Raw genomic sequence first — 12,125 nt, forward strand, 5'->3', positions numbered from 1 at the left:
CGCTTCAGGACTTATTCTGGATTTCAGAAGGAGGCAGCACAGCTTAAGCTCTCTCAAGGGGGGCCCGACTCTTTCGAAAAGTTAAGCACTGCCGGGCTCCCCTTCAGGCCCGGTACACTTGTACCCCCTATGCCCCCGATGGCAGCCCTGGCCCTGGGGACCAGTACATCTAGTGAATAAGTCGGGGAGCAGGAACCCCGTGAATGAGGCCAGCTAGAGACAGGATAAAGCTCTATTATAGACTCTCTAGGAGAGTAAGATAGTGAGGAAGGAGAGAAAGAGCAGCTTTGTGCTGTCACTATTTTGCAGAGTGATTTGTCTAAGTTGGAAAACTGGGCAGCAAACTGGAAAAAAAGGTTCAATGTTGATAAATGCAAGGTTATGCACTTTGGCAAAAATAATATAAATGCAAGTTATACACTAAATGGCACTGTTAGGAGTTTCCTTAAATGAGAACGATCTTGTGGTTTTTGTAGATAACATGTTGTCTAATTCTGGGCAGTGTCATTCTGTGGCTACTAAAGCAAATAAAGTTCTGTCTTGCATAAAAAGGGCATTAACTCAAGGGATGAAAACATAATTATGCCTCTTTATAGGTCCCTGGTAAGGCCTCATCTGGAGTATGCAGTGCAGTTTTGGACTCCAGTCCTTAAGAGGGATATAAATGAGAGAGAGTGCAGAGACGTGCAACTAAATTGGTTAGAGGGAGGGAAGACTTAAATTATGAGGGAAGACTGTCAAGGTTGGGGTTGTTTTCTCTGGAAAAAAGGCGCTTGCGAGGGGATGATTACACTTTACAAGTACATTAGAGGACATTATAGTCAAATAGCAGGGGACCTTTTTACCCATAAATTGATCACATACCAGAGACCACCCCTTCAGACTAAAAGAAAAGAACTTTCATTTGAAGCAATGTAGGTGGTTCTTCACAGTCAGGACAGTGAGGTTGTGGAATGCACTGCCGGGTGATGATGTGATGGCTGATTCAGTTAATGCCTTTAAAGGGATCCTGTCATCGGAAAACATGTTTTTTTCAAAACACATCAGTTAATAGAAAAAACAAGGGGGGTTAGTGGAAGCACTCTTAAGGCTAAATCAAAATATATTTAAGTATAATGGAAGTGCTACTTACAATGCACTCTCCTGGTCCCCTGTCTCATAAGTAATTCAATATAAATGCAAATGCATATGTTTACAAAACAGTGGTTTTTAGTTACAAAGTTATGATCATAAAGTTGAAAAGCCACCATACCACGTCAAGGTAAACCCCATATGGCGGTCCCTAACTTACTTAACTCAGGTCACAATATAAAAAAATACTTCTCTGCATAATAGCAATACCTGTACACAATGTGTGTTGTGCATTGGTTTCAATCTGAAAGCTGAATCCTCCCCCGCCAGTAAGGGCTTTTAAGAGAGAGAGATTGCTCGAACCAATGCCCATATTTACAAGCATAGGACCACCATTAGTATAAAGGGTTGGGTATGGGGTGCTATTAAAAAACCACATAGAGCTGAGCCACAGCTTCAGGCGAATATACAAAAAACAAGGTCATCAGTTAACATCAGTTAATAGTGCTACCCCAGCAGAATTCTGCACTGAAATCCATTTCTGAAAAGAACAAACAGATTTTTTTATATTCAATTTTGAAATCTGACATGTGGCTAGACATTTTGTAAATTTCCCAGCTGCCCCTGGTCATGTGACTTGTGCCTGCACTTTAGGAGAGAACTGCTTGTTATTGAATATAAAAAAATCTATTTGCTCTTTTGAGAAATGGATTTCAGTGCAAAATTCTGCTGGATCAGCACTATTAACTGATTCATTTTGAACAAAAAAAGTTTTTCCCTATGACAGTATCCCTTTAAGAATGGCTTGGATGATTTCTTGGACAGACATAATATCAAAGGTTATTGTGATACTAAATTAAATAGTTAGTATAGGTATGGGTATATATAATTTATCTGAGATTAGGGAGGGGTGTGTGTATAGATGCTGGGTTTTAATTTGGAGGGGTTGAACTTAATGGACTTTGTCTTTTTTCAACCCGATTTAACTATGTAACTATCAAGGAGGTGTAGCAGGGAGTAGCTTCCCTAGGCTATAAGATTGCCTTTAGTGAAGGGACCACAGTGGATAGGGTGTCAGGTTTAGATTCTTCTCTCTGACCACTCCACTGGGTGGGATCCAGACCACTTCTGAGGTATTTCTGGCTGGAGGTATATGTACTACCATGACTACATCCACATTCCACTATCTCTGATGTACTGTCCCTGCCTTGTGAATATCTGTTCTGCCTATGCATCTTTGAACTGTAAGTAACCTATGGATCATTTGTCTATTTATGTTCTGTTTTAGTTAAACTACACCACACCTTCATCTCTTCCACTTTGTGAAGGCCCTGCCTTAAGTGTTAGAGTCAAATGTAACCCATGCTCTAATCACTAGCTGGACATTAAATAGCCCAAAATAGTGTCACAACTATGTCAGTAACATGAAGGCAATATGATTAACATCCAAGATCATTAGTCAAGCTTATAATAGGTACAGATGGTCTGAGTGACAGGCCTCTTAACATTTGTTGAATTGTTGTTGTGTGATCTCTGCTCACAAATGAGAACAAGGAGGCCACCCACAGTAAAGTACAGTGTTAAATATGTATTATGTGAATATTAAGTACTTTTTTTCTTGTCTTGGATAATGTCAAAAACGCTTAATGAGTATAAGAGTTTCAAATAATTGCCAAGTGATATGCTGTGCTCTCACGCACGGTCTAGGTAAGTTATGACTTTTCATAAGTGCCAACTAGATAAAACACTAAGGAAAGCATGTTAAATAAAATACAGTTATAAAGAAAAGGTGCAGCATCATTTGCATATGGGAAGTAGGTGCACAAATAATCCTGAGTACAATGTGATGCATGTGAGGGCATGAGCTATAAACTGGCAGAACAGTTTGTGCAGGATAAGCGTATATTATAGGATTACACCTTTTTAAAAGTAATTTTCAATTTATTTTGCCAAAATGCGATGGAACAGGTTGAAAACCTCAGCAAAGAAGATTTGGAGGTCTCTATGGGAGGATTTGTCTCTGCAATTAGAAATACAGAACAATACAAAAACAGGCGTAGGTGCATATACAGTGCCTTGCAAAAGTACTGAGACACTTAACCAGTTATCTGACTTTATTGAAAAACAATTGCTACACTGAAATATTGTATTCATTCCCTGTGTTGTGGAAGCTCTATGTTTACACAGGTAAAAATCTGTTGCCCAAACAGGAACACAAGTACCTTATAATTTTCTTCATCCAGGGAAGTATTTAAATAATTGTTTGTTTCCTGGACAAATCAAAAACATTTAAAGGTGTGGTTCAACTTTAAGTAAACATTTAGTATGTCATGGAATAGCCAATTCTTAGAAACTTTTCAATTGATCTTCATTTTTTAATTTTTGTAGTTTTTGAAAATTGCTTTCCTCTCCCCTCCCCTGACTCTTTTTGTAACTTAAATTTTTTATTTATTTTAAAGAGTAAAGGAATTGCAGTTACAGTCAAGGTGAAGTATAAGAGATCCATTGCAGTTCACATAAACAATTGGTATCTGCTTTCCATAAATGTATATTATACCTTGTAGCCTAAGATATACAATTCCGAAATTGCGGACTGTGAGCAATGCAATTATAAATAATGAGACCAAAGTAGATCTTCAACAAAAAGAATAGAAAGAACCAAAAATAAAAAGACAGAACAAAATAAGTAAACAGAACTAAGGTTAGACTCAACGCCGTACAGTTTAGCTCCCAATGTCCCAGTGGAACCAAGGATAATCTTGCAAGTGTCCTCTTCCCTTCCCAGGTCTATAGACCGTGGCTATAAGCAAAATTAAAGGAGGTCCCAGGGTGTCCATATTCTTAAAAACTGAGGTAATTTGTTTTCTAACAATGCAATAGTATGTTCAAACCTTTTGTTACTTTCAATTCTATCGTTTATTTCTGACCAATAGCCTATGACTTCCATTTAGATGCCATGGAAATGCGTATTACTGTCAGTATATGGTTAATCAATTTCTGAGTGTGTTTAGGTTGCTTCTCAAAGGGCTTCCCCAACAAGAAGGTAGTAACCTCCAAGGGAGTATCTCTATGCATCAAACAATCTAGCAGTTTTGTAACCTCTGACCTGAATGGCTGTATAAAGGGGCATTCCCAAAATATATGGTATAATGTGCCAGCATTCCGATTCAGGCACCCTCTCCAGCATAATGGTGAGACATCAGGAAATATATTATGCAATCTAGAAGGAGTAGGGTACCAACACATTAGGATCTTATATATATTTTCTTTTTGCCTTACACAGGTAACGCTACTTTTAGCATTGAGCCAAATATTCGACCAATCCTCAGGGATTTCGTAACCAAGTAGAGTCTCCCATTTTTTCACATAGTTATGCTTGTAACCTGTTACGTGAGTAGGCTCATTAATCAATCTATATATTTTGGATTTCAGGCCTTTCTGTGGCAAACCTTTGAGCGCTAGGTTTTCAAATTGAGTAGGAGCCCCTTCCCTAAATGTTCTAATAAATGGATCGGCATAATGTCTCATTTGAAAGTAGAGATACCAGGGTATGGCAGTGCCAAATGTTTTAGCAATCAATTGATCTAAAGTAAGCATGATCGTTTGTGAAGTATTCAGTAAATCAGAGATCCTGAATAACTCTACTAAGTCTTCTGGCTGGCTACCTCAGAATGTTAGTCCTAGCTGAAATGAAGGGTTACCACTCACATCAGTTATGGGGGAGTAGGCTGAGGATAGTTTATATTTGATCTTCAATTTCCTCCATAAATGCAATGTTAGCGCAGTAGTATTTAACATCACAATTTTAGGCAGCGCAATCCCTGGGGTGGGCCAAAACCATACATTAGAATGGTAAGGAAGGAATTGAGAGTTTTCTATATGTGTCCAATGCGATTTGGGGGTCCAAGAAGACCATGCCAATAATTGCCGAAGTTGGGCAGCCTCATAATATTGGTGTAGGAGTGGAACTCCCAGTTCTCCCTGTATAGCTGACGTGGTTAAGGTCTGTCTATTGATTCTATGTTTCTTTTTTCCCCAAATAAAGCTATGAATTGCTGTCTGTATTTCTTTAAAGAATTTCTGTGGAATGGGTACCGGTAGGGTTTCAAATAAGAATTTGGGCAAAATGTTCATTTTAACAGAGCTAATTTTGCCCAACCATGAAATTGGTTATATATGTCATTTGAGAAGGGTAGACTTTATCTTTTGTGCTAGTGGAACAAAATTTTGTAGAAATAGGCCCTCATATGTAGGAGTGATTTTAGTTCCTAAATAGGATATATAATCCGTCTTCCAATTATATCTATATTGCATACATAAAGCTACTATAATATGGGCTGGCAGTCCTACAGGAAGAGCTTCCGTTTTAGATACATTTAATTTTTAGCCTGATAATCTCCCATAGCAATCTAGTAATTCCTGAAGCGCTGGCAGCAAAGTTTGGGGGGACGTTAATGTTAATATGACATCATCCGCATAAAGTGCGATTTTATAATGGAAAGACCCTATAGCTATTCCTTGTATGGTCTTGCTCGTTCTGATAGTTGCTGCTAGGGGTTTAATGCTTAAAGCATACAATAAGGGGGAAAGGGGGCACCCCTGTCTCGTCCCATTTAGAATCTTTATTGGGGTTCTAATCCGTGCAGGCAATTTTAAGAAAGTGCTAGGTGTGGTATATAATGCTTTTAAAGCCGTTAAATATGGCCCTGAGAGATTCAAATGGGTAAGTAAAGCAAATAAATATGACCAGTCTAAACGGTCAAAAGCTTTTTCCGCGTCTAAGCTTAATACCAACATTTCTTGACCTTTTTTCTGTACCAGATCAATTATATTAATAAGCCTTCGTGTGTTGTCCCCGGCTTGTCGCCCCTGAATAAATCCCACTTGATCCATGTTTATCAACCGAGGTAAGAGATGAGCTAGTCGATTTGCCAGTATTTATTATATAATATATATAATTTAAGATCAGAATTCAACAGTGCTATAGGCCTATAATTCGAGCAAAGAGTATGATCTTTACCTTCCTTCGGGATCAAGGATAAATATGACGTAAGCATGGAGGAAGGTATAGGTAGGCCTCTCATAAACATATTAAAGAGCGCTACAAGATGTGGGGCTAAGATGCTAGCATACAATTTGTAATATTGATAGGGATAGCCATCAGGGCCAGGAGCCTTTCCACTTGGAAGGTCTTTCAAAGTGCTAAGAACCGCTCTTAAAGTGATGTCTTCATTTAAAATCTGAAGATCATCTTCCTGAAATTTTTCCAATTTAGCCTGTTGGAAAAAGGTCTCAAGGGATAACGGGGATGGGGATATGCCTGATCTAATGTTATACAAATTAGAATAGTATGACTGAAACTGGTCAGTGATCTCGTCAGGGCTATAAACAGAATGACCCAGGCTGTCCTTGATAGATTTAATTAGAAATTTGTGCTTTTTGCTCTCTGAGTCGTCTGGCTAACAGGGTGTGTCGCTTATTGCCTTTTTCATAAAATAATTGTCTGGTCCATATCAGTGCCCTCTCAGCCTCTGCTTGTTTCAAAGCACAAAGGTCTTTACGTATAGACAGAATTTTATCTAAATAGGAGTCAGAGTTGGTCTGATTATACTGTGTCTCATAGTGTTTGAGCTTGGTAGTGAGGGTTAAGAATTTCTTTTTTGCCCCTGTCATGGCTATAATACTGCCCCTAATGGTTGCCTTATGGGATTGCCATAGTGTAGCCTTATTTTGCACTGACCCCGTATTAAATTGGAAAAACTCCTTCAATGCTCGATCTATAGCGTCGAAAGCTACTTTATCATGAAGTAACGTTTCATTAAGCCTCCAAAGCCTCCATTTGGGAGCTTCCATGAAATCAAGCATAACCCGAGTAGGCGCATCATCAGACCAGGTAATCGGGAGGATATCTGTTTTATAAGCGATTCTCAGGCATGACCGAGAATGTACTTCCAACCGGGAATGTACTTTATGAACTGCAGAGTAAAATGTATATTGTCTCCCAGTCGGGGGATCTATGCGCCAAATATTGTATAGCGGAACTTGATTAATAACCTTCCTAAATCCCTTAGAAAGAGAGCGAGACTGGAAATCAGGAGATGGATGTGATCTATCTTATAGTTGTATAAGAGGAACATTAAAGTCTCCTCCCATTATGATATATGTGGTCTGAAAAGAGGCAAGTCTGTTACATATCTTTTGAAAAAATTTAACAGAACGCTTCAGAGCTAAGGAACTATGTCCCAGGATAAGACGAGGAACATTAACAGCATCCAAGCGCGTAACTCAACATCAAGCAGGAGACCCTGAAGCTGAAGATGAGGTCAAAGCAAGCCTTTGTCTTTCTGTTCATCTTGCTACTTGTTGCCAATTTGGGTGTATTGGGGATCTTGGTGACGACCCTCTCGGTGAGCTTAGGTGTTGTGTAGGCTGTAAAACAAGTACTTTCAAAAACTCCTGTTGCTTATCTAGATTGTGGAGTATAAATGTTTGGCCTTTATGCTGAACCACAAGCTTGAATGGGTAACCCCAGCGATAAGGTATTCTATGTTCACTTAATACCTCAGTAGTCGGCCTTAATTCCCTGCATTTAGCCAGGGTGTTAGGAGAGAGATCTGCAAAGATTTGAATTTTATGATTTCGATAGTCCAGAGTAGTCAATGCTCTCGTCTGAGTTAGGACCGCCTCTCTGTGTGCAAAATAATGAAAGCAGACAATGATGTCTCTGGGTGGTTTATTTGGCGGGTTTTTAGGGCCGAGAGAGCGGTGTGCTCTATCAAACTGGCCCTGCCATGGATCTTTTAATTACAATTCCCTTCACTGTGTAGTGCAGCAGCAGATAGGGGGTTAGCAGCTAGATATACAATACCCTAAGGTGCACTGAATACAGCACCTATCAGGTGAATATTAGCTATTTGGATGCTGCTGTGGTTTGGGTTCCTGCAATTATCTTACGTGTGCAATAATCCATTGGAAGAAGCTTTGAATGCAGCAGCCTTGCTTGGGGACGATGCGCTCCTGATTGCCTGTCCATTTGCGCACACAGGAGTATTAGAGGAGAACCAGGCAGCATTATCGGGACACTGCTCTTAGTCCCAACTACACAACAGCTGACACGTGTCCACACTGGAAAGGCTGGCATAGCCTGCAGGGAACCCGTGCCATTACAGGTGAACTCTGAGCCAATGTGGGGCATGGCGGAAGCAGGCGATAATGGGACAGCAGCTCTTTACTTGCTAGGGTAGCCCTTGCCCAAGGAGTAAGGCTAGGAAGAGACAAGAGTGGTTCCGGTTGCTCACTGCTAAACTACAGGGCCAGACAACGCGAGCGCGCTAATGCGCATCAGGTGCAGGTAGCTGGGGGGCAAAGAGAAAAAGTGATAGGAAGGGGAAGCATTCCAACGTGAGGCTCAAATGTATCCATTTCTCTTATGTTTAGTTACCTCGAGCTCCGCAGAGAGTCTCACACCCAGCAGCTTCCTTGGCACCTGCGGGCCAGGATGCAGAAAATGCACCACCCCCTCTCAAAATGTGTGCGTAGGAGAAAAGTCCCCCTGCCGTGTCACCGGAGATAATATTTATTGCGGCTTTGGTGGGCCCCAAGGGGATGCAGGCCCGGGTTGCGGTTGCACCCCGTACACCACTGGTAGTTACACCACTGCCAGCATTATAGGGGCATTTGGACCCTAGCAACCAGATAGCTGCTAAAATTCCAAACTGGAGAACTACTGAACAAAAAGCTTAATAATGAAAACCCCCACAAATAATACAAAATGAAGACCTGTTGCAAATTGTCTCAGAACAACACTCTCTACAACAGGGGTCCCCAATCGCCAGGTGCGGACAGTCTTGAACTGGCCCACCGAGCCTAGCAACCAATTAACCTGGTTGCACCGAATTGGACGCCGGCATGACAGAATTGGTTGCAGACCCTCCTTGCCAAAAAAAGGTTGGGGACCGCTGCTCTACAATATACTACATGTTAATTTAAAGGTGATAACCCCCTTTAAAGAATCAGGTTGAGAATCTGAAGGGCATCTCTGAAATAAAACAATAACGCATCCCAAATAATTTAGAGATACACTAACGCAAACAAATATATTAAGAAAAGGGTACAAAATATCTAAATACTTGGATGTACCAGTGAACACCATTGGTGTATTTTCTTGTGCTCTCCCCTCAATATAGGGGGGACACAGTCAATCAGCACACATTTTAAGGAAGAATCCGAATCCGGATATGCAAATTAGGGGTGGGGAGAGAAATCGCGTGACCTTTTGTCACAAAACAAGGTAGTAAAAAATGTTTTCCTCTTCCCACCCCTAATTTGCATATGCAAATTAGGGATCGGTTCGGTATTCGGCCGAATCTTCCACGGAGGGTTCGGCTGAATCCAAAATAGTGGATTCGGTGCATCCCTATTTATTAAACCTCGATTTTTTTCTAGTGGGGTTTTTAAGGGTGTAAATGAATTATTTTGTGGAAAAAACATTTTTCAAGATTTATCATACCCCAAAGCATCTAAAAATCTGAATACGAAAATACGCCATCTCAAACCTGTCAAGGTCATGTTGAAGTCAATGGCAGATGTACATGAAGTTGTTTCTTGATATAGTGACCTGCTCTGGATAATCTGAAAAGTCAGGATTTTCTTCCAATAATCTGAAAAAGTAGAGTTTAGCTTTTGGAGCGTCAATCATATGATATGAATTGATCAATTTTATCACGACTATTCAAGTGGATGCTTTCAGTATCCCATTATTTATCCACTTGACAAACATGTTTCCCCTGAATGCAAGATGTCTCAAAAAGATCAGGAAGGATGAGGCCAAAGTAAGTAGAATGTTACCTTGGCAGCTCAGGAGGTGGTGGTTTTATCCATATTAAAACAGGGATAATTTACCATTACCTGGAAGTTGACTGCCTCTAAACTGGGAGGGCAAGGATGTATTTGTCCGACAAATTTAACCTACGGTTAAAAAAGGCCACCCTGGTAGCTCAGCTTGGTCCTGCAAGGTCTGACTAAACAATTTTTGAGCCATTGAGTCGATTTCATTAAAACTTCTTTTTGAAAAACAAATTTTTTCCTATCACCTCAACTAGAAGAGTAAACTTGAATATCTTCATGAAATTCTGTGAGTTGGTTGTGTTTTCCACTGGCCCAGCAGTTATTGGGCAATGAGTGTCTGTTTCTTAATAAACTTTTGTTCTGCTGTCTTACCCTATTGTGTATTTTTTTTGTATATTCTTTATTTGTTCAAAGAAAGGGCATTATCATTTATGGTTGACAATCGTATATCCAAAAAAAAAAAAAAAAAGAGAGTAAAGTGGGAACCAATATTATCGGTTTGGTAACATAATACGCTTGTGGTACACATTATTGTTCACAATATCCATATTAGTAATTACAGTTCAATATATCTTTGACCTATTTTGTATTTTTGAAGTAAAGTAGATTATTAAAGGTGCCCCCTGCCATGCGAAAAGAGAAAATCGCATTTTATTTTTCTGGACTGAACAATGACAGTGGGCACTAGATTTCCCCAACCAATGTGGGAATGGTGGATCCCTTTTGGCTCATCCAGTCATAGAGTAGTGAGATGTGCCATCTAAGCCATTTCCTGTTCTTCACATAGCAGCACGGATTAACCCTCTGGTGCCCACTGACATAGTACAGTCCATAATTAGCTATTTTGGATCAGATGCAGTGCAGTTTTGGACTCCAGTCTTTAAGAGGGATATAAATGAGCTGGAGAGAGTGCAGAGACGTGCAACTAAATTGGTTAGAGGGAGGGAAGACTGTGAAGGTTGGGGTTGTTTTCTCTGGAAAAAAGGCGCTTGCAATGGGACATGATTAAACTTTACAAGTACATTAGAGGACATTATAGACAAATGGCAGGGGACCTTTTTACCCATAAAGAGGATCACCGTACTTTTCTATCTGATATTTTAATAAATTTGTGGATAAATTCAAATTTTTTTCCCGTAGAAAACTCAATTAATTTGAGTTTTCAGGTTGTTAGCCCTGAACTCTCTAAATCTCTGAACTCTCTTTTCCATTCGAGTTTTTTCTTAAATTAGAAACTATTTGAGTTCATTCAAGGTATAAAAAAAACTCTAAAATTCGACCTTTGATAAATAAACCCCTAAGTATAATATTGCTCTTTGGAGGCATACCAAATTATTTAGCATAATTTTTCAAAAAGCATTTTTCAAAAAGATGTGTTTTCCAGAGTCAACTTACTGGTTTTTCCTCTCACATAAAATAGGAGATATTTTTAGTTTGCAGTAGGTAAGGTAATTGCTATGAAAATGTGTATGATTGGGATCTCTACATGCACCATACTTAATTGTATGAATATTGGGCACCAAACTGCTCATATATATTATGTTTTTTCCTGCAACAAAGATGTGGGAGATTAGATCCTGTCAAGTACAAATATTACATTTAGCAAAGCATGTAGTCTGGTGTAATGGATATATATACCCACTATAAAGTTGCCAGGAAGTGTTATTAACCATTTTGGATTTGGCAGAATTTCTATTTTCCAAAAAACGTATGGTATACTTGGGTCAACTTTGTAGTTAGGGCCTAATGGCTTGTGGGAGAAAAGATCCTGTAAAATGCAAGCTTTGTGTTAAGTTTGTATTTGAGAGTTTGGAATACAAAGGCAAATGAATGAAATCACAGGCTTCACTTGACCTTTTCAGCTTATACAATTTTAATTTTCTTATTTTATTTTCTAACATAAAACTCTCATATAAAAAATTATTTTTTTTAAAATAAAAATATGGTGTAAAAATTTCAGTACCGGTATGGGATCTATCATCAGGAAACCCGTTATCCAGAAAGTGCCAAATTACATGAAGGTCATTTCTCGTACAGTCCATTTTGATGTAATATCAGTACAGGTATGAGATCAGTTATCTGGAACTCCGTTATCCAGAAATCTCTGAATTAGAAGAAGGCCATCTCCCATACAGTCCATTTTAAGAAAATTATTCAAATTTTTTAATTAATTTTGATCTGTAATATGCCCATCTAAGGTGGACAAT

This window comes from Xenopus laevis, chromosome 7L (genome assembly GCF_017654675.1).
Source record: "Xenopus laevis strain J_2021 chromosome 7L, Xenopus_laevis_v10.1, whole genome shotgun sequence".
Taxonomy (NCBI): Eukaryota; Metazoa; Chordata; class Amphibia; order Anura; family Pipidae; genus Xenopus; species Xenopus laevis.